Source organism: Nerophis lumbriciformis, linkage group LG02 (genome assembly GCF_033978685.3).
Source record: "Nerophis lumbriciformis linkage group LG02, RoL_Nlum_v2.1, whole genome shotgun sequence".
NCBI classification, from domain to species: domain Eukaryota; kingdom Metazoa; phylum Chordata; class Actinopteri; order Syngnathiformes; family Syngnathidae; genus Nerophis; species Nerophis lumbriciformis.
In genome coordinates this window covers 9,382,501-9,407,500 of record NC_084549.2, presented here as the reverse complement: position 1 = coordinate 9,407,500, position 25,000 = coordinate 9,382,501, and the positions used below count along the sequence as shown (strand labels likewise).

General features: G+C 40.0%; 1 protein-coding gene and 1 non-coding gene across 2 annotated transcripts in view; both read right to left on the bottom strand.

The window, feature by feature from the left end:
- lrmda (leucine rich melanocyte differentiation associated) overlaps positions 1-25,000 on the bottom strand; it is an 864,842-nt gene that overhangs the window by 423,586 nt on the left and 416,256 nt on the right. The gene's annotated exons all lie outside the window — the stretch shown is intronic.
- On the bottom strand, positions 14,544-14,616 carry trnak-cuu (transfer RNA lysine (anticodon CUU)). The gene has a single exon. It is a non-coding gene; the product is annotated as a tRNA-Lys (tRNA).

Below are 25,000 nucleotides of genomic sequence, written 5' to 3'. Positions count from 1 at the left end.
CTCGATTAGGGATCTACACAATACTCAAGAGATCATTAAGAACTCTGTCATTGTGAGGAAATTATTACCGTATTTTTCGGACTATAAGTCGCAGTTTTTTTCATAGTTTGGGTGCGGGGGTGCGACTTATACTCAGGAGCAACTTATGTGTGAAATGATTAACACATTACCGTAAAATATCAAATAATATTATTTAGCTCATTCACGTAAGAGACTAGACGTATAAGATTTCATGGGATTTAGCGATTAGGAGTGACAGATTGTTTGGTAAACGTATAGCACGTTCTATATCAGGGGTGCTCATTACGTCAATCGCGAGCTACCGGTCGATCGTGGAGGGTGTGTCAGTCGATCACCAGCCAGGCATTTAAAAAATAGTCCTAAAAATGAGCGATCACAAATCTTCACTGTGACGTCACTTCCGTCACTTGATTGACATTCACGGCACCCGAGGGTCTTCTGAGATGACGCTGGCTGCTGCCAGCTCATTAAAATTACCGACAGGAAGGCGAGAAACACTTTATTTCAACAGACTCTGGCGCCGTACCTGTTGTCAAAACTCCAAAGACCAACTGCACAGTTGCACAATAAAAGCTCTGCTTCATCCTGCCTGCGCTACCAAAATAAGAGTCTCAGAAAGCTGGCGTGCACAAGCTAGCAAGCTACGGAGTTTGCCGACAATGTATTTCTTGTAAAGTGTATACAAAAGAGTACGGAAGCTGGGCAAATAAGATGTCAAAAACCAACCACTTTCATGTGGTATTGGACAGAAAGAAGGACTTTCTTTCTCCTCCATTCGAAAATGCGGACGTTATCAGCACCACTGTCTGATTCCAATCAATGCAAGTCATCACAATCAGGTAATACACCAACTTATATTCTTGTCTTCATGAAAGAAAGGAATCTATATGTGTTAAACATGCTTGTATTATCTTTAAACATCTTTAACTTGTTAACAATATTAACTATATGTGTTAAACATGCTTGTATTATCTTTAAACATCTTTAACTTGTTAACACTATTAACTATATGTGTTAAACATGCTTGTATTATCTTTAAACACCTTTAAGTTGTTAACAATATTAACTATATGTGTTAAACATTCTTGTATTATCATTAAACACATTTAAGTTGTTAACAATATTAACTATATGTGTTAAACATGCTTGTATTATCTTTAAACACCTTTAAGTTGTTAACAATATTAACTATATGTGTTAAACATTCTTGTATTATCTTTAACCACCTTTAAGTTGTTAACAATATTAACTATATGTGTTAAACATTCTTGTATTATCATTAAACACATTTAAGTTGTTAACAATATTAACTATATGTGTTAAACATGCTTGCATTATCTTTAAACACCTTTAACTTGTTAACAATATTAACTATATGTGTTAAACATGCATGTATTATCTTTAAACACCTTTAACTTGTTAACAATATTAACTATATGTGTTAAACATTCTTGTATTATCATTAAACACCTTTAACTTGTTAACAAAAACATATATTTCATAAATAAGTAAATATAAATTATTTTTGTGAATGAGGTAGATCCCCATGACTTGATCAATTGAAAAGTAGCTCGCCTGCAGAAAAAGTGTGATTACCCCTGTTCTATATGTTATAGTTATTTGAATGACTCTTACCATAATATGTTACGTTAACATACCAGGCATGTTCTCAGTTGGTTATTTATGCCTCATATAACGTACACTTATTCAGCCTGTTGTTCACTATTCTTTATTTATTTTAAATTGCCTTTCGAATGTCTATTCTTGGTGTTGGCTTTTATCAAATAAGTTTCCCCAAAAAATGCGACTTATACTCCAGTGCGACTTATATATGTTTTTTTCCTTCTTTATTATGCATTTTCGGCCGGTGCGACTTATACTCAAAAGGATTCTTCATTTATCGCTCCAAGTAACGTTTGTTGGTTTTACAATATAACTAAAACAATTCATACTTTTTTCAGATTTTCTTGTAATTAGACCACATTTTTCGGTATATTAGTTGGAATCTTGACCTGACATGTTTCGACTGTCATCTGCAGTCTTCTTCAGAAAGGTCACCTGAGCACTGTGACGTGTTGCCTATCAGCTGTTCTTATAGGCGTGGCCAACCAGGCAGACCTGTCAAGTCTACCTGGTTGGCAACCCCTATTCATACTTATCGTATTTTCTGGACCATAGGGCACACCTATTCAGGTTTATTTTCATACAAAAGCATAATATTGCGAAACAAAACGCCAGATAATATGTCTGCTAATGGGTGCCATTTTGCGGTCCTTATACACACACCATAGTAATACTTGTATCTCTGACTACGGTATCCGTAATGCGCCGACAATCCATCAAACGGTGTGGCTTCAAAGTCGTACTAAAACATTTTGACAGATTTTTGAGCGCCGTGAGTAATGTTCTTTATTTTCAATAGAACATTTAAAGTTTTGGTGTTGTTTACTGCCATCATATTGCAGTCTACACATATCTCTTATGTGTGACTGCCATCTACTGGTCACACTTATCATTACAGCATGTACCAAATAAAATGGCTTCAAGGTTCGTAAGCACAACCAGAATTATTCTGCACCGGGTTATAACGCGCACTGCCAATTTTTGAGAAAATGTAATGATTTTAAGTGCGCCTTATAGTCCGAAAAATACGGCTAAACCGTCCCAGGTGTGATGTCCGTAGGAGGGTTTTCCATGTATATTTGTACGTGCTAACATGATGTAATAACGCTAGCTTTGTTAGCATAAGCGAATATTTACGTTTACAAGTGTCTGTTTTAGTATTATTAACTTACAACGGCATTCAGGTTGTACTGTTTCAGTTTCGTAAATTCACCAAAACGTCACCGTCGAGTATTGAGTCTGTTTGGCAGATTAGAGAGCTAGTAAGTCCATGGCGACGACTTCTGTTTTGTTTCATCAACCGCTTTACTGCTGTGAAAACAATTAAGTTAAGTAAATAAACATTGACAAAATATTTCATACATGCAGCTTATAGTCCGGTGCGGCTTATATATGTAAAAATATTTATTTCTTCTAAAATTTGGTAAATACCCGTGCGTCTTATAGTCCGCAAGATACGGTAGTATCAAAGACGGGAAACTTTCTGTAGGTTGAAGTGTTGATGTTTGGGAGCACACTTTGATATGGTTTTGTTCTCAAACAAATTACTAATCTATCATGACACATAACAGTGAGGGATGCACAATAATGGGAATTTCAACCATTTACCAATCATTTCCAGACCTTTAAAACCCATAATGATAACGAATATTTATGTGTGTATATATTTAAACAATATTTAGTGAGAAGAAATTAATTTAAGAGTTCACACTTTTGCTCAAAATGTTGACATTCAAACAAAAAATATACAGGTCTATTGTTAGGATAGGGAAAATGTCAACTGATATTTTTTTAAATTAACTATAATTTGAGTACAAACACACTTTATACTATATTGTTTGACATATGCAAGCAATTCTAATAATTGCATAGAGCAAAAAAAATAATAATAAAAATAAATAAATAAGAATAATAATAAATAAAAAAAATAAAAAAAATAAAAAAAAAATATATATATATAGATAATTCAACTTTTCAAATATTTCATTGATAGACAAAATGCAACTCAAACATTCTCAATATTATTTCATAAAACACAACAAACAGGTAAAACTAAGAAAAAAAATTGCATATTGTGCAATAGTTCATTCACGTCAACAGTTCAACTTCATATGTGAAACTAATATGTGATATCAAATCATTACATGCAAAGTGAGAGATAAGAAGCCTTTATTTGCTATAGTTCTGATGAACTTAACAGTTTTTGAAAACCCCAAGTTGTTCTGAGGTTTTCATAAGACGTAGGCCATAATTATCAAAATGATATCAACAGAAGGTTTGAAATGTCGAGAGTTGCATGTTATGAACCTATGCCACATATTAGTTTTACCTTGTAAATCTAATTGCTGTATTAAACGAACCTCTGCACGATATTCACACTTTGAGTTTTACCTGTGTATAAATCCGACTACTAAAACTAAACCAAAAAAAGTTCTGCATCGCAGTTAGCAACAACACCGAAACAAGTGTAATCTTTTGATGATTGACAAAAATAAAAATAGATATTCTTTGTCCCAAACAATAAAAAATAGTGAAATAAGTGAATGCCCTTTAGAAATATAATATTCAATTTTATAACATAAGAAATCAGGATTCAAATCAGTATTTTTTTTCCGTCAAGAAATCATTCAAGTTTACTAAGTTACCCAAGGCCCCTAGATGAACTGTAAAGTTAAACACAACTGCTCAGTTTGTCGTGTAGTTATTTTGCCCTATGGTCTTCTTTCAAACTGTTGCCTCTTATCAAACACGTTCTCATCCGTTCTGTGGCTTAAACTTTGCTGTGGTCGCTGCTAATAACGTTAAGTCTCGGCTTAGCAGATTCCATACATCTTTGACGATGGTGACGTTTAAGGTGACTCATCAGATTTGATTGCGTTGAAGTTAGTCTTTAATCCCTCCTTGTTTAGTTTTTGCCGAACACATTTTACAAACTATGAGTGAAATGTCTTCTTCTGACACAGTGAAGAAAAATACCACCATTGCATTGGGTAGGGTCAAGTTGAAGAGCCAGCTACAACAGAGACCAACAACAAACACAAATATGACAATTTTAACACTTCATTTAGGGTAAAACAAATGTAGAATAACCTTAAAATATATATAAAAGCCTGATGTCGCAAAGGATGACTGTATTCTGTTTTGTTTTGTGTAAAAAGGATAACAAAGTAACAGTGGTGGGATGTCTCCTGTGTGAAAAGGTTTTCTGCAAGCTATAAAGTGTGAAGTTGAACGTCTGATCTGTATTTGGGATCTGCATAAATCCTGAAAATTTGCGTGTGTCCACCTATGTAGTCCGTGCCGACTCCGTAGTCGATAAGCTTCTTCTTTTTCTCTATCTTCTTGTTATGGGACATTCATCCTCCGCTGTTGCTATTTCTAATATAAAGTAGTCTAAAGTTCTTACTTATATCTGTCAGTAAACTCGCCATGAAAGCACTAAAACATACCGGTGTAGTGAGTGTACGTTAATCATCCAAGGAACTTTAGTTATTATTTTCGGTGTTGTTGTTTCCGGAGTTTTAGCAGAGGTCGGGACAAGAGTTAGAGCAGGGGGCACCAACCTTTTTGAAACCAAGAGCTACGTCTTGGGTACTGATTAATGCGAAAGGCTACCAGTTTGATACACACTTAAATAAATTGCCAGAAATAGCCAATTTGCTCAATTTACCTTTAACTCTATGTTATTATTAATAATTAATGATATTTATCTTTGTGGAAACACTGATCATCTTAATAATTTGTCACAATAAATATATATAGAAACAGATAAATATCAATATGCAACACTTTATTTTTATATTTTCTCTAAGTGCACATTTTTCAAATTGAACATTTTCAAATGATCACTTCTAAGACAGTCTTGTGAAATCACAATATCCCATTTTAACTAGCTCGCCACTAACATTTTTATAAAAGAGGAGAAACACGAAAAAAATGAAAATTAAATTTGAAACATAGTTTATCTTCAATTTCAACACTTTAAAATTCAAAATTCAACCAAAAAAAAGAAGAGAAAAAACTAGCTAATTTGAATCTTTTTGAAAACATTTAAAAAAGAAATTATGGAACATCATTAGTAAATTTTCCTGATTAAGATTAATTTTAGAATTTTGATGACATGTTTTAAATAGGCTAAAATCCAATCTGCGCTTTGTTAGAACATATAACAAATTGGACCAAGCTATATTTCTAACAAAGACAAATCATTATTTCTTCTAGATTTTCCAAAACAAAAATTTAAAAAAAAATTCAAAAGACTTTAAAATAAGATTTAAATTTGATTGTACAGATTTTCTAGATTTGCCCGAATATTTTTTTTTAATTTTAATCATAATAAGTTTGAATAAATATTTCACAAATATTCTTCGTCGTAAAAACAGAAGCTAAAATGAAGAATTAAATTAAAATGCATTTATTATTCTTTACAATAAAAAAAAAAAAATTTACTTGAACATTGATTTAAATTGTCAGGAAAGAAGAATAAAGAATTTAAAAGGTAAAAAGATATATGTGTTTAAAAATCCTAAAATCATTTTTAAGGTTGTATTTTTTCTCTAAAATTGTCTTTCTGAAAGTTATGAGAAGCAAAGTAAAGAAAATAATGAATTTATTTAAACAAGTGAAGACCAAGTCTTTAAAATATTTTCTTGGATTTTCAAATTCTATTTGAGTTTTGTCTCTCTTAGAATTAAAAATGTCGAGCAAAGCGAGACCAGCTTGCTAGTAAATAAATACAATTTAAAAAATAGAGGCAGCTCACTGGTAAGTGCTGCTATTTGAGCTATTTTTAGAACAGGCCAGTGGGCGACTCCTCATCTGGTCCTTATGGGCTACCTGGTGCCCGCGGGCACCCGCGTTGTTGACCCCTGAGTTAGAGTTTTATACAAAACGCAAACGCCCAGTCCAGAGGACACTGTCAGGTAGATGTCCGGCATCACTTTGTATTTTTTCTTCTGTGTTGCTGTGTGAAAACACACAGACTGTTAAGGCAATATCCCGGGTCCTGTATAAAAGGTGTAGGTGAAGAAATGCTGGACTCCCGTGGCTCCGAGGCAGCCATTCGTCCTGAACGGACTTCAGTCTCAACGAGCTCGCTGTGCAAAGACCAAACAACACGACGTCAGCTCGGTGAAGTTAAGGTCGACCAATGGATTAATCAAGTAATTGATGAATTTTCCTACACAGTCGATCAAAATGTTTTAGTACGACTTTGGTAAGCTATGAAGCCGCACCGCTTGATGGATTGTACTGTGCTTCAACATAGGAAATCTTCTTGTTATGGGACATTCTTCCTCCACTGTTGCCATTTCTAATATAAAGTAGTGTAAAGTTCTTACTTATAGCTGTCAGTAAACTCGCCATGAAAGCGCTAAAACATACCGGTGTAGTGAGTGTAAATTATTCACCCAAGGAACTTTAGTTATTATTTTCACAGGACACATTTCTGGTGTTGTTGTTTCCGGAGTTTTAGCAGAGATGGGGACAAGAGTTAGAGTTTTATACAAAATACAAACACCCAGTCCAGAGGACACTTTCAGGAAGATGTCCGGTGTTGGTATATATTTTTTTTTTTTTGTGTTGCTGTGTGAAAACGCACAGATTGTTAAGGCAATATTCCGTTTTGCCGGGTCCTGTATAAAAGGTGTAGGCGAAGAAATGCTGGACTCCCGTGGCTCCGAGGCAGCCATTCGTCCTGAACGGACTTCAGTCTCAACGAGCGTGCTGTGTAAAGACCGAACAACACGACGTCAGCTCGGTGAAGTTAAGATCGACCAATCGATTCATCAAGTAATTGATGAATTTTCCAACAAAGTCGATCAAAATGTTTTAGTACGACTTTGGTAAGCTATGAAGCCGCACAGCTTGATGGATTGTACTGTGCTTCAACATAGGAAATCTTCTTGTTATGGGACATTCATCCTCCACTGTTGCCATTTCTAATATAAAGTAGTGTAAAGTTCTTACTTGTATCTGTCAGTAAACTCGCCATGAAAGCGCTAAAACCTACCGGTGTAGTGAGTGTAAATTATTCACCCAAGGAACTTTAGTTATTATTTTCACGGGACACATTTCTGGTGTTGTTGTTTCCGGAGTTTTAGTAGAGGTGGGAACAAGAGTTAGAGTTTTACACAAAACACAAACACCCAGTCCAGAGGACACTTTCAGGAAGATGTCCGGTGTTGGTATTTTTTATTTTTTTTGTGTTGCTGTGTGAAAACGCACAGACTGTTAAGGCAATATTCCGTTTTGCCGGGTCTTGTATAAAAGGTATAGGAGAAGAAATGCTGGATTCCCGTGGCTCCGAGGCAGCCATTCGTCCTGAACGGACTTCAGTCTCAACGAGCGTGCTGTGTAAAGACCGAACAACATGACGTCAGCTCGGGGAAGTTAAGGTCGACCAATCGATTTATCAAGTAATTTATGAATTTTCCGTGCCGACTCCGCTTTTTCTTTTTCTCTATCTTCTTGTTATGGGAAATTCATCCTTCGCTGTTGCCATTTCCAATATAAAGTAGTGTAAAGTTCTTACTTATATCTGTCAGTAAACTTGCCATGAAAGCGCTAAATCATACCGGTGTAGTGAGTGTGTATTATTCACCTAAGGAACTTTAGTTATTATTTTCACGGGACAGGACAAGAGTTAGAGTTTTATGCAAAACACTAACGCCCAGTCCAGAGGACACTTTCAGGAAGATGTCCGGCATCACTTGGTATTTTTTTCTAGCAATATTCCGCTTTGCCAGGTCCTGTATAAAAGGTGTAGGCGAAGAAATGCTGGATTCCCGTGGCTCCGAGGCAGCCATTCGTCCTGAACGGACTTCAGTCTCAACGAGCTCGCTGTGCAAAGACCGAACAACACGACGTCAGCTCGGTGAAGTTAAGGTCGACCAATCGATTAATCAAGTAATTGATGAATTGTCCAACATAGTCGATCAAGGAAGTTAAGTCCATGCTGACTTTGGACGGTGTAAAACCAGCTTTAAAGTCCAATCCAATAACGTTAAAGTCCCTATTTTGTCTCTTTCTCTCAGGAGTATTGAGAGGTACAGAACATCCACTACTTTCTACAGCGACCTTGCCAAGCTTTTTCTTTTTTTCTGTGTGTGTGTGTGTGTGTATGTGTGTGTGTGTGTGTGTGATTATCGGCAGTTTCTCATCTGGCCGAGGCGCCGCTCATTTGTCATGATTATTGCTTAGTTCTGGGCTGTCATTGGCTGCCAGAGATCAATGGCTTTGGACTCTCCCTCCTTTGTATGGGCAGCCCAAACAGCCTTTTCTCTGCTAAATGAGGCTTTCCCTCCATCCATCCATCCACGCAGCCTGCCTTCCTTCCCTCTCTCGCCCTCTCTACGTCTTCCTCTCTTCCCCTCCACCGTCATTTCATCAATTTGGGAGTCTATACATCTTTCTTTTTCCAATCAGCGCTGACATAGTGTCTTCTCTCGCAGGCATTGAAGAGACCAAACTGCGGCCATTTCTTACTCCGAAAGGATTTCCATTTCCGTTCCATTTTTTTCGTCTCCCTCCATTGTTTTGTTCCTAAAAACAGGGTTCAAGTGAAGACTTCTAATTGTTCCGGTTTAACTTCTTCCCACAATGAAAAGTAAGGTTAAGTAAGGGCTTAAGATCCTGAGGTTACCCTAAGGCAGGCCTATTCTATTGGCACCGAGGGGCCAAATGACACCATAGGGGTCCCGTGAATTCAGTTTAAAACTTGGAAGACAAACATTTTTGCAGCAGATGCCTTAAAAACACCAGAGTGCTCCTTTTGTGTAAAACCCATTGTAAACATGTTGGCGCATCCTTGCATTGAACTTTGAACCTTTGCCAGCAAACATAGAAACTTGGGGTCCAAACTAGTGATTTACATAACGGAGGTGTTCCTCAAAGCACCACTTTAAAGGGGAACATTATCACAATTTCAGAAGGGTTAAAACCATTAAAAATCAGTTCCCAGTGGCTTAAGTTTTTTTCAAAATTTTACCCATTACGCTATATCCCTAAAAAAAGCTTCAAAGTACCTGATTTTAACCATCGTTATATACACCCGTCCATTTTCCTGTGACGTCACATAGTGATGCCAACACAAACAAACATGGCGCATAGAACAGCAGGCTATAGCGACATTAGCTATAGTTTAAGCGATTCAACAGATTACGCATGTATTGAAACGGATGGTTGTAGTGTGGAGGCAGGTAGCGAAAACGAAATTGAAGAAGAAACTGAAGCTATTGAGCCATATCGCTTTGAACCGTATGCAAGCGAAACCGACAAAAGCGACACGGGAGAAAGCGAGGACGAATTCGGCGATCGCCTTCTAACCAACGATTGGTATGTGTTTGTTTGGCATTAAAGGAAACTAACAACTATGAACTAGGTTTACAGCATATGAAATACATTTGGCAACAACATGCACTTTGAGAGTGCAGACAGCCCAATTTTCATCAATTAATATATTCTGTAGACATACTCTCATCCGCTCTCTTTTCCTGAAAGCTGATCTGTCCAGTTTTGGAGTTGATGTCAGCAGGCCAGGGAAGCTAGGGTCGATATTCTTCTCTTGATCATCTTTGGTGGCATAAGGGACGGTGTGAGCCAAGACATCCAGGGGGTTTAGCTCGCTCGTCTGCGGGAACAAACTGCCGCCATTGCTTGCCGTGCTAGCGAGGTCCTTTGTCCCTGAATTGCTCACACACTCCGGCAGATTCAATGGGGGTTTGGCGGCAGATTTCTTTGACTTTATCGTTGGAAATGCATCTGCTTTGAGTGTCGCAGGATATCCACACATTCTTGCCATCTCTGTCGTAGCATAGCTTTCGTCGGTAAAGTGTGCGGAACAAACGTCCAATTTCTTGCCACTTTCGCATCTTTGGGCCACTGGTGCAACTTGAATCCGTCCCTGTTCGTGTTGTTACACCCTCCGACAACACACCGACGAGGCATGATGTCTCCAAGGTACGGAAAACAGTCGAAAAAACGGAAAATAACAGAGCTGATTTGACTCTGTGTTTGCTTCCCGATGTGACGTCACGTTGTGACACCATCGCTCCGAGAGCGAATAATAGAAAGGCGTTTAATTCGCCAAAATTCACCCATTTAGAGTTCGGAAATCGGTTAAAAAAATATATGGTCTTTTTCCTGCAACATCAAGGTATATATTGACGCTTACATAGGTCTGGTGATAATGTTCCCCTTTAAGTCCTCTCCGTTATGGCAGTTAAATTTTTTTCCACAATGTGAATTATGATTGAACTTAGACTCAATATCCCTCTTCAAATCAAGACTCAAAACACACCTATTCCTGACTGCTTATTCATTGTAAATCTTATCGATCTTTGTTGTTGTTGTTGTTTTTATCCAATTGATTGTATTTTGTACGGTGTCCTTGAGTGCCCAGAAAGACACCTTATAAGTAAAATGTATTATTATGATTATAATTATGCAAGTAAGGTGTTGCTGTAGCTTGCTTACTTCAGATGCAGTCAGTAGTCATTTGTTTAACTTCTTTAGTTATGGTGTTCCTCAGAGTTCCACCTTAGGTCCTCTCTTTTTCATCCTTTGGGCTGTTCAACTGGTGGCCTACGAGTTCTGTTCAATAATGTTTTTGCAGCAGATTCTCAAAAAAAACTAGAGTGTTGTCATAGAGATGATCTTGGACTAGCTTTTTTTTGCAGAAGGTCCTTAAAAACAGCAGAGTACTCTTGTTAAAGTTGAAGTACCCATGATTGTCACACACACTAGGTGTGGCAAACTTATTCTCTGCATTTGACCCATCACCCTTGATCACCCCCTGGGAGGTGAGGGGAGCAATGAGCAGCAGCGGTGGCCGCGCCCGGGAATATTTTTTGAAGATTTAACCCCCAATTCCAACCCTTAATGCTGAGTGCCAAGCAAGGAGGTAATGGGTCCCATATTTATATTCTTTGGTATGACTCAAGACCTACCAATCGTAAATAGACCTAATTAAACAGACCACAATCTAATTTCTACACTGGTTCTCTGGAATATACAAAACAACTCCCAGTCCTTAGATGTTCTGGAAATGTGGCCCCCAAATCGATTGTGTTAAATATCCCTACTCTAAGGCCTTTAAAAGATGTTATAATGTAAGAAGGTGAGCATTTCGCTACTGACTGAGATCATTTTACTTGTTAAGACATCCTAAATTAAGATATCTAGAAATTAGCATGAGTTTAATGATGAAAAAATATGTATTTTATTCTGACATCAAGCATTGTTTAACTTGCAATTCTTAAATGAAGCATCCTCCAGCTGTTGCAGAATCTCTAAACAAGATTTTTCTAACCCAAAATATCTTAATTGAATAGTTATTTTCTCAATTTGAACATTTTTAAAACGAGAACAGAAAAAAAAAAAAAAAGATGATTCATGTTAAAATTAAGATTACCGTATTTTCCGCACTATTAGCCGCACCTAAAAACCACAAATTTACTCAAAAGCTGACAGTGCGGCTTATAACCCGGTGCGCTTTATATATGGATTAATATTAAGATTCATTTTCATAAAGTTTCGGTCTCGCAACTACGGTAAACAGCCGCCATCTTTTTTCCCCGTAGAAGAGGAAGTGCTTCTTCTTCTACGCAAGCAACCGCCAAGGTAAGCACCCGCCCCCATTGAACAGGAAGCGCTTCTTCTTCTACTGTAAGCAACCACCCGCCCGCGTAGAAGAAGAAGAAGAAGAAGCGCGCGGATATTACGTTTCATTTCCTTTGTGTGTTTACATCTGTAAAGACCACAAAATGGCTCCTACTAAGCGACAGGTTTCCGGTTCATGAAAAGACGCAATCTCTCCATCCGCACACGGACTACTATTTCACAGCAACTGCCTAAAGACTTTCAAGAAAAGCTGGCTACTTTCCGTGCATATTGTAAAAACAAGATAGCTGAAAAAAAGATCCGGCCAGAGAACATTATCAACATGGACGAGGTTCCACTGACTTTTGATATTCCTGTGAACCGCACTGTGGATACAACGGGAGCACGTACGGTGAATATTCGCACCACAGGGAATGAGAAGTCATCCTTCACTGTGGTTCTAGCTTGCCATGCTAATGGCCAGAAACTTCCACCCATGGTGATATTCAAAAGGAAGACCTTGCCAAAAGAGACCTTTCCAGCCGGCGTCATCATAAAAGCTAACTCGAAGGGATGGATGGATGAAGAAAAGATGAGCGAGTGGTTAAGGTAAGTTTACGCGAAGAGGCCAGGTGGCTTTTTTCACGCAGCTCCGTCCATGTTGATATACGACTCCATGCGCGCCCACATCACGCTGGTTTTTAATATATTATTAAAGTTTGACTGACCTATCTGACTGTTTTTTTGACATTCCTTTAGCGCAGTTAGATGCGGCTTATAACACGGGGCGGCTTATAGGTGGACAAAGTTTTGAAATATGCCGTTCATTGAAGGCGCGGCTTATAACCCAGGGCGGCTTATGGTGCGGAAAATACGGTAGTCGCCGACTAAAATAGGTGAATAGCTCTTGAAGCTAGGGACATTTCTAGAAATACCATTTTAAATCATGGCGAGTGGCAAATAATTTCGCAGTGAAGAAGTCGAAATCCAATTCGAACACGCTAACGTTAAAACCCAATCAGTAAGGAGTAAGATTAAATAAACTCTGCTTCTTCCTACTTCTATTCAGAGACTTTGTTCAGTATGTGCGAAACAAAAAAACAATCCCATTGTATACCTGATGTATTTAGAATTAAGTTTTGGAGGAGCTACATTTACACTTTTTGACCGTTTTTTTTCCCCCCAGTTGTGACTAGATACTAATGAATCATATTCGGTACTATACCGCCTCTAAAAAGTACCCCTCCCCCCAAGTACAATAGCGTATCTAGTCGATACTACTATAATAATAATAATAATAACTGGGATTTATATAGCGCTTTTCTAAGTACCCAAAGTCGCTTTACATGTAGAACCCATCATTCTACATTACATCGATATTTCTTTAGCATCACAAAATCTTTTTGCCTTTTAAAAAAAATAATATTATGTTTATAAACTCCTCCTGGACACATGAGGACTTAAATTATGACCATTGTATGATCCTGTAACTACTTGGTATCGGATCGATACCCAAAGTTGTGGTATCATCCAAAACTAATGTAAAGTATCAAACAACAGAAGAATAAGTGATTATTACATTTTAACAGAAGTGTAGATAGAACATGTTAAAAGAGAAAGTAAGCAGATATTAACAGTAAATGAACAAGTAGATTTATAATTGATTTTTTACCTCTTGTCATTAATAATGTTGACAAAATAATAGAATGATAAATGACACAATATGTTACTGCATATGTCAGCAGCTAAATTAGGAGCCTCTGTTTGTTTACTTACTACTAAAAGATAAGTTGCCTTGTATGTTTACTATTTTATTTAAGGCCAAAATTGCAATAATAAACATATGTTTAATGTACCCTAAGATTTGTTGTTAAAATAAAGCCAATAATGCCATTGTTTGTGGTCCCCTTTATTTAGAAAAATACCGAAAAATATCGAAATACATTTTGGTACCGGTACCAAAATATCGGTATCGGGACGACCCTCGTAAAGACGTAAAACTTTGTTCTGGCTAACTATTCACAGCAGTTGTTATCAACCATAGCTCTTTTAGATCTCTGACATTCCCGCAATAAATGAACAAGAGTTCCCTCAGCTGCCCGACACTTCATACACAATGTGGAGGGGGGCGTGGCCTGCGGACCTGCAGCGAAGCCGAGCCAGAGCGAGACTGAGGAAACAAAGACAATTGCTGAAAAGCAGAAAGATAATTTATTACAAAATAAAACATTGTTTTAACCCTGGTATGTCGATCATTGGTGGGCCGAAGAACCCGGAAGCGCAAGTCTTCCACAATTTGGCGCCCAATGTGGGGCTCGAACCCACGACCCTGAGATTAAGAGTCTCATGCTCTACGGACTGAGCCAACCGGGTTCTTCGGACCACCAATGACCGACATGCCAGGCTCCTCCAGGGTTACAACAATGTTTTATTTTGTAATAAATTGTCTTTCTGCTTTTCAGCAATTGTGTTTGTTTCCTCAGTCTCGCTCTCGCTTGGCTCGTGCTCCACCATCAACCCCCTTCTCCTTCCCGGCTGCTGCCTTTAACAGAGCGACAGGTGATTAGATAAACACGCCCAGGTGGGCAATCTACGCACCTGTCGCTGATCTCGAAGCCAGTCCTGGCACACCTCGCTTCGCTGCAGGTCCGCAGGCCACGCCCCCCCTCCACACACAATTTGAGCGATTTCTCATGGATCAAACTTATACTCAAGCCTTGGGTTACAACATCAAAACCTTTCTGGAAGATAGTTAAACCAGTAGAAACGAGACGGGTCTAAAATGTCCTCATTAAAATCCATAGCTGAAAATCACACATCATCCAATGATGATGCATAATGATAACTTCTTAGAATAACTAATATTTCTTTCAATCTGTGGTCAGCGATTTTTAATTTGCAGAAAACGGGAGTATGTCATTGAACGCTCAAAGACGAGAACTTTAATGACGGGCGCTTAACGAGGAATAAATTACAGCAAGACTAATTGATGACGCGGAGCGTCTCCGGTTGCGCTCGTACTGCGGCGGCTGCAAAAATAAAAACCCCGGGAAGGATGATGTGCTCCCTTTATTATCTGGCATGTAGAGTCATAAAGCACGCCTCGTCTGTGGACGTAATGCGCGTCGTGAAAACGCCGTCGAGATTTGTGTTCGGCACAAAAGGAGTCCCGGCCAGACAATGTCGGGGGGAGCTGACGTCGTCGTTACCGAGGCTTGACACGCCGCATCACTCACGCGCCGTATCAGCGTGACACAAATGAAGCCCTGTCTCGCCGACAACAGCTGATTGCCGCGGCGTGAATGACACTACACGGCCTTTTGTCGGAGTTAAAGTGCTTTTTTGCACAAGGTCGAGACAAGAGAAGAGCATTATTTGAGATATTCCAACATTTTTTTTCCCTCCCTAAATTACAGGGGTTGATCGTATCTCGTAATTACCATCTTGTCTTGGTCCGAGACCACCTAAGTGTAAGTCGTGCGTCTACCATTTAGTGGGAAGAATAAAGGAATATATAATACATTTTCTTGTGTAAAATACCCCCCCGATTGTGTTGATTAATTGCCTTTTCAAAACAAAAAAAAGGAGTGCACTACTTGGGCACAACCAGCAGAGGCGCTGTTGAGTCAGTCTCAGCTACTTTACTATTAAAATAGATCAGGGGTCGGCAACCCGTGGCTCCGGAGCCGCATGCGGCTCTTTGATCACTCTGATGCGGCTCAGCTGCATACTTGCCGACCCTCCCAATTCTCCCGGGAGACTACCGGATTTCAGTGCCTCTCGCAGAAAACTACCGGGATTAATATTCTCCGAGCATTTAGTGCCTTCTTCATTCTGCATTAACAGCGTGCCAGCCCAGCCTCTTGTTATATGCATCTTCTGCTTGCACACATAAGTGACAGCAAGGCATACTTGGTCAACAGCCACACAGGTTACACTGACGGTGGGCATATACAACAACTTTAAGACTCTTACTAATAATGCGCCACACTTTGAACCAAAACCAAACAAGAATGACAAACACATTTCGGGAGAACATTTGCACCTTAACACAACATAAACACAACAGAACAAATACCCAGAATCCCATGCAGCCCTGACTCTTCCGGGCTACATTATACACCCCTGCTACCACCAAACCCCGCCCCACCCCAACCCTGCTCTCTCACACATCAACCCCCCCCTCCGTGCGTCGGTGGAGGTGGGCGGTGTTTGGTAGCGGGGGCGTATAATGTAGCCCGGAAGAGTTAGGGCTGCATGGGATTCTGGGTATTTGTTCTGTTGTGTTTATGTTGCGTTATGTTGCAGATGTTCTCCCGAAATGTGTTTGTCATTCTTGTTTGGTGTGGGTTCACAGTGTGGCGCATTATTAGTAAGAGTGTTAAAGTTTTTTATACCGCCACCGTAAGTGTAACATGTGTGGTTGTTGACGAAGTATGCCTTGCTGTCACTTACGTGAGTAAGCAGAAGCCCCATAGAACCTGTGGCCAGGCCGGCACGCTGTCAAAGTCATGTTTGGCCCCAGAGGGCCGCTTCTATCAGTGAATACTATTATTACACCATTTTTTCATGCATTTTATTAGTAGATTTTTTTTTAAAGTAAAATGTAAAAAAAAAATATGGTAAGTTGCAATAATTTCACCTCAAAATGTAGTGTATATTACTGTCAATGGAAAAACAGTGCTGTTGTTTTGTGTTAAAAAAAAAAAGGAAGCTCAGTTGCCAGAATTTTACTGTGCAATTTACATTTGTTTTTTTTATTGGAAATAAAAAAAAAATGCAATTTTAAAGTAACATTTTGGCAACTGAGCTGCCAGTTATTTTTATTTTTATTTTTTTTTTTACAGCAAATCAATGTTAGAATAATTATGTACACATTATCACACAACTCTTATGCTTAAAGGCCGTTGCTATAGTTATTATCAATTGTGCTGAAGTTGTACTTTTCTATCTGTGCAAAGGGACAACTTGCAATCCAAGACTGCGAGTTGTCTCGTATCAGTGTTTGTGTGACTGCCAAGGGCGAACATCGAGTGCCTTGACGCAGACAAAGCAGAGACAGGGCGATATCACGAGTGTCAGCACATTTCCATTTCATGAATAATATATATAATTTTCATGAATAATTGTGTCTAACTGGGGCTGCTGAAATTACCCCCCTTCCTTCAGAAGCAGCCTCAGTGATGTAACCAGGGACCTCCCAAATAAATAGAGGAGCATGTGGGCTGTGCCTTAGAGCATAGGTTGGAACTGTAACTATGTGTACAGCCCAATACGTCTCTCCTTATTGATCAAAATTTAACTCTGTCTCTGCATGATTCCTTGCTTCTTGTCTGTGTAATCAATCAATGTTTATTTATATAGCCCTAAATCACAAGTGTCTCAAAGGGCTGCACAAGCCACAACGACATCCTCGGTTCAGATCCCACATCAGGGCAAGGAAAAACTCAACCCAGTGGGATGACAATGAGAAACCTTGGATAATAATAATAATAGATGTCATCAGTGTTTGAACCTGACAATCAACAACTGTAGATTGCTCGATGTATTACTGTAAATGCCAAAATGGCACCACAGTTTATTACAGTAAAAAAAAAAAAAAAAGTATAGTTTTTTTAATTTAGAGAAAAATGCTGTGAAAACCACAGTAAATTTCACAATTTGACCATGGTACTCGTCCTCAGCACCATGGACAGCGGCGGTGACTTTTGCTCCTGCAGGCAGCGCTGGCTACATCTCCCCCCACATTAGTATTACCGTATTTCCTTGAATTGCCGCCGGGTATATATTATCCGCATGCCTTGTTTTACCGCAAAATAATTAGCGCATGCTTAGAATTAGCGCATGCTTAGAATTACCGCCGGGTCAAACTTGTTTAGCAAAATAATTAGCGCGTGTCTCGTTTTACCGCCGGGTCAAACTCGTTTCGCAGAATAATTAACATATGCCTCGTTTTACCGCCGGGTCAAACTCGTCACGTCACGAGTGACACTTCACCTTTCAAGGCATCATTTTCCAAAACGGAGGAGGCTAATTTCAATCATTTAAAATCGCATAAAGGGAAGAAGATAAAGAGCTATTCAGTAGGATTTAAGGTCCAAGCTATTGAATATGCTAAAAAGAACAGTAAAAATGTTTTATTAATATAGCTGCGTGTGTCAAATATGAGTCATTAATTGACTCCCGCCTCATGGTGGTAGAGGGCGCTATAGTGATCCCAGGGATCATTCTTGCGACTACTCGTCTGCAGAAGAAGTGACAACAACAGTTTTCTAAACTGGACTTTCATTCATCATTTCATCATTTTCTTTTAATTCCTTTCATGAAAATGCATATATACAAGCCATATACAGTTGACACTTTCCTTGTTTTTTTGTTTCTTATACATTTCCATGATCAGAAAAGAGCAGATGGAAGAATACTATTCTTATATTTATCTGCCCCCTTTTTAACACAAATTATTTAGATGACTTTACCTATACTTGCCAACCCTCCCGGATTTTCCGGGAGACTCCCGAAATTCAGCGCCTCTCCCGAAAACTTCCCGGGACAAATTTTCTCCCGAAAATCTCACGAAATTCAGGCGGACCCGAGTGACGTGTCGACAGCCTGTTTTCACGTCCGCTTTCCCACAATATAAACAGTGTGCCTGCCCAATCACGTTATAACTGTAGAATGATCGAGGGCGAGTTCTTAGTTTCTTATGTGGGTTTATTGTTAGGCAGTTTCATTAAGGTCCTCCCAGCGCGGCAACAACACACAACAACAGAAGTCACGTTTTCTTCTAACGTAAAGCAGTTCGTCTGCCGTAAACAGCAATGTTGTGACACTCTTAAACAGGACAATACTGCCATCTACTGTACATGCATATGTGACAATAACATCTAGGGCTTTTAGAGAGTGCAGTGCACAACTGCGCACACAACAAGGAGACGAAGCAGAATGCATCATCAGAGAGGGTGTTCAGTATGGTTAGAAAAATAGTGACAGAGAATATATATATATATATATATATATATATATATATATATATATATATATATATATATATATATATATGAAATACTTGACTTGGTGAATTCTAGCTGTAAATATACTCCTCCCCTATTAACCACGCCCCCAACCACGCCCCCACCCCCCACCCCCCACCTCCCGAAATCGAAGGTCTCAAGGTTGGCAAGTATGCTTTATCACTGTTCCCTCCACCAACACCCGAACTCCAACATACTTTAAATTTCCGTTTAAGCATTTTCAAAATGACACGTTCCAGTCAAAATCAAAAATCAGTTTGATATAATTCCAGTTGTCTCTTTTTGTAACTCCCTTTAAATTCAAAGATATTCTTGCAACTTTTTAAGTCTTTTTCTAGAGAATTCCATGCTTTCACACCAGCAACAGACAAGCACATTTGCTTCAAATTTGTTGGCACTCTTGGATGTTTAAAGTCCTACGGCCTTCTGTGGTTCTCATCTTCAGACGTGAACACAAATCATTTTTGTAAGTCCTTTGGAAGAACTTTATTTCTAACTTTGAACATCACTAATAGAGTATGCAAGGACTTTCATTCGAAGCAGGAGGTAATAATTAAAGGGGAACATTATCACCAGACCTATGTAAGCGTCAATATATACCTTGATGTTGCAGAAAAAAGACCATATATTTTTTTAACCGATTTCCGAACTCTTTTGGCGAATTAAACGCCTTTCTTTCGGGAAGCAATCCGCCATTTTCTCAAACACCGAGTCAAATCAGCTCTGTTATTTTCCGTTTTTTCGACTGTTTTCCGTACCTTGGAGACATCATGCCTCGTCGGTGTGTTGTCGGAGGGTGTAACAACACGAACAGGGACGGATTCAAGTTGCACCAGTGGCCCAAAGATGCGAAAGTGGCAAGAAATTGGACGTTTGTTCCGCACACTTTACCGACGAAAGCTATGCTACGACGAGAGATGGCAAGAATGTGTGGATATCCTGCGACACTCAAAGCAGATGCATTTCCAACGAGAAAGTCAAAGAAATCTGCCGCCAGACCCCCATTGAATCTGCCGGAGTGTGTGAGCAATTCAGGGACAAAGGACCTCGCTAGCACGGCAAGCAATGGCGGCAGTTTGTTCGCGCAGACGAGTGAGCTAAACCCCCTGGATGTCTTGGCTCACACCATCTCTTATGCCACCGAAGATGATCAAGAGAAGAATATCGACCCTAGCTTCCCTGGCCTGCTGACATCAACTCCAAAACTGGACAGATCAGCTTTCAGGAAAAGAGAGCGGATGAGGGTATGTCTACAGAATATATTAATTGATGAAAATTGGGCTGTCTGCACTGTCAAAGTGCATGTTGTTGCCAAATGTATTTCATATGCTGTAAACCTAGTTCATAGTTGTTAGGTTCCTTTAATGCCAAACAAACACATACCAATCGTTGGTTAGAAGGCGATCGCCGAATTCGTCCTCGCTTTCTCCCGTGTCGCTGGCTGTCGTGTCCGTCGGTTTCGCTTGCATACGGTTCAAACTGATATGGCTCAATAGCTTCAGTTTTTTCTTCAATTTCGTTTTCGCTACCTGCCTCCACACTACAACCATCCGCTTCAATGCATGCGTAATCTGTTGAATCGCTTAAGCCGCTGAAATCCGAGTCTGAATCGCTATAGCTTGCTGTTCTATGCGCCATGTTTGTTTGTGTTGGCATCACTATGTGACGTCACAGGAAAATGTGTGTTTATAACGATGGTTAAAATCAGGCACTTTGAAGCTTTTTTTAGGGATATTGCGTGATGGGTAAAATTTTGAAAAAAAACTTCGAAAAATAAAATAAGCCACTGGGAACTGATTTTTAATGGTTTTAACCCTTCTGAAATTGTGATAATGTTCCCCTTTAAAGGAAGATCTCCATCGAGACTTTTAAAACTGAAGAAAGATAAGGAAGACTTCTATAAACAAGTTATGGATGCTTTTGTTCAGACGGAGCGGCGCATGGACTTCATTTATAAGTAAAGGTAAGACCATAATACATTTTTTTTTAATTAAATATGCTTTTCATGATGGTATCCTGACGTCACACTCAAATTTATGAGTGCACGCCTAAATTAACCGCATGCCTTTGGTAAGCGCCGGAGTGAGAAGAGGTTTTAAATTAATTACCGCCCCGGCGCTAATTCAAAGAAATACGGTGTATGGCATATCTTACTGAAAATGAAGAGCTGGAGGAAACTGGGATGCTGTGGAGTCCCAGTGACTTATACAGACAAGTTGGACTTCTTCACAGTCAGTCCACTGACAAGAGCAGAGTGGGAGTGCTGATGAGTTTTATCACTTCTCCATAGCCTTCCTCTGCAGCCTCTAATTGACAGCCGGGGCCCCGTTTGCCATCATGCATCCGGCGTAGGAGCGCCCCAGATCAACGCTTCCCTTCCTCGCGCCTCCGTTTCCAGCACACCCCGTCGGCCGCCACGCCCGGGATTCCTCGGCTTTTCCTCGGATTAAAAGCACTTTGGAGCTGCTCTCTCCTGCCCACCTCACAGCCCCGGCTTCACACTTCTCTGGGCAGCCACTGCCTCTTGACAGACCACTGTCACTTCCCATCATGCTCTCCGCTGATGGCGCCTTCCCCCCCCGACCCCTACGCCTCCCCCAAACACGCGCCCGAGCCCACTTCCATAGCGGCGCAATTATTTTTTTTGACAAGCCATCCATCAGCCTCAACTTTAAAAGCACTCTGCGGCGATATCCATTGTTAAGTCTCCATGGCGGCGGCTGCACAGAGCGCTCGCATGAGAGAGTATGATATCAGACAATCGGCGAAGCCGGCAAAGCATGTAAATTTACTTTGTCCTCCGCTATGTTTGCAATTCCGCATCCAATTTTTCGCTACATTATGCGTCGTCGTCGTGCCTAATGCAATGTTGTCAAACCCCATTAGGGCGGGGCCCGCCGCAAACAGGTTAAAATTGCCGTTCTATACGTTCGAGGGCCCGGGCGCACGCTCGGATATTATTAAAATGATCCGCTCCCACTCTCACTTTCTCGGGTCAGAGCAATTTGCGGGCATTAGCAAAGACACATATGAAAATGTCAGGCGTGTCAGCAGAGGAGCGAGAGAGGGGAGGAGGGGTCGGCGGCGGCGAGTCAATAACTGGTGACACAAATTTGATGGTAATCTAAGAAAATGAATAAGGAGGAAGGAGCGCCGCGCTCCTTTGAATAGGAATCGTGTCCTCCGTTAAATCATTTGGCGCTTTTCCACTTGGCCTACATCTGGGGAAGGGGAAGGGGAGGGGCGGACAACAAAGTGCTGTCTGGTGCGCTCAAACGCCGCAGATTACATGATGCATGGCGAACCGTCTGATGGTGCAGGCGTGCAACACAACGCTCCTGGTCCGGAGACAAGAAAAAGCGGATTTTTAGGTCGAAGTGAGCACAGTTGGATCACACTATTTAGTGATTCCCAGAGCCCAAAAAAAATCTGCGGGCTATAGAGCGTTTTCTATTGGGGCTCCAGTACTCTGGAATGCCCTCCCGGTAACAATTAGAGATGCTACCTCGGTAGAAGCATTTAAGTCCCATCTTAAAACTCATTTGTATACTCTAGCCACAGGTCCGGTGGATATGGATAAAGTGCTGGCTGTCCAGAGTCAGGACACGGGGTGGACCGCTTGCCCCTGTGCATCAGGTGGGGACATCTCTGCACTGCTGACCTGTCTCCGCTCGGGATGGTCTCCTGCTGGCCCCACTATGGACTGGACTCTCACTATTATGTTAGATCCACTATGGACTGGACTCTCACACTATTATGTTAGATCCACTATGGACTGGACTCTCACTATTATGTTAGATCCACTATGGACTGGACTCTCACTATTGTGTTAGATCCACTATGGACTGGACTTTCACAATATTATGTTAGATCCACTATGGACTGGACTCTCACACTATTATGTTAGATCCACTATGGACTGGACTCTCACTATTATGTTAGATCTACAATGGACTGGACTCTCACACTATTATGTTAGATCCACTATGGACTGGACTCTCACTATTATGTTAGATCCACTATGGACTGGACGTTCACAATATTATGTTAGATCCACTATGGACTGGACTCTCACACTATTTTGTTAGATCCACTATGGACTGGACTCTCACACTATTATGTTAGATCCACTATGGACTGGACTCTCACTATTATGTTAGATCCACTATGGACTGCACTCTCACAATATTATGTTAGATCCACTATGGACTGGACTCTCACACGATTATGTTAGATCCACTATGAACTGGACTTTCGCACTATTATGTTAGATCCACTATGGACTGGACTCTAACAATATTATGTTAGATCCACTATGGACTGGACTCTCACACTATTATGTTAGATCCACTATGGACTGGACTCTCACAATATTATGTTAGATACACTATTGACTGGACTCGCACTATTATGTTAGATCCACTATGGACTGGACTCTCACTATTATGTTAGATCCACTATGGACTGGACTCTAACAACATTATGTTAGATCCACTATGGACTGGACTCTCACAATATTATGTTAGATCCGCTATGGACTGGACTCTCACACTATTATGTTAGATCCACTATGGACTGGACTCTCACACTATTATGTTAGATCCACTATGGACTGGACTCTCTCACTATTATGTTAGATCCACTATGGACTGGACTCTCACTATTATGTTAGATCCACTATGGACTGGACTTTCACAATATTATGTTAGATCCACTATGGACTGGACTCTCTCACTATTGTGTTAGATCCACAATGGACTGGACTTTCACAATATTATGTTAGATCCACTATGGACTGGACTTTCACAATATTATGTTAAATCCACTATGGACTGGACTCTAACACGATTATGTTAGATCCACTATGGAATGGACTTTCACAATATTATGTTAGATCCACTATGGACTAGACTCTCACACTATTATGTTAGATCCACTATGGACTGGACTCTCACACTATTATCTTAGATCCACAATGGACTGGACTCTCACACTATTATGTTAGATCCACTATGGACTGGACTCTCACTATTATGTTAGATCCACTATGGACTGGACTTTCACAATATTATGTTAGATCCACTATGGACTGGACTCTCACACTATTTTGTTAGATCCACTATGGACTGGACTCTCACACTATTTTGTTAGATCCACTATGGACTGGACTCTCACACTATTATGTTAGATCCACTATAGACTGGACTCTCATACTATTATGTTAGATCCACTATTGACTGGACTCTCACACTATTATGTTAGTTCCACTATGGACTGGACTCTAACACTATTATGTTAGATCCACTATGGACTGGACTTTCACAATATTATGTTAGATCCACTATGGACTGGACTCTCACACTATTATGTTAAATCCACTATGGACTGGACTCTCACACTATTATGTTAGATCCACTATGGACTGGGCTCTCACACTATTTTGTTAGATCCACTATGGACTGGACTCTCACACTATTATGTTAGATCCACTATGGACTGGACTCTCACACTATTATGTTAGATCCACTATTGACTGGACTCTCACTATTATGTTAGATCCACTATGGACTGGACTCTCACAATATTATGTTAGATCCACTATGGGCTGGACCTCCACACTATTATGTTTGACCCACTATGGACTGGACTCTCACTATTATGTTAGACCCACTATGGACTGGACTTTCACAATATCATGTCAGATCCACCAAGGACTGGACTCTCAC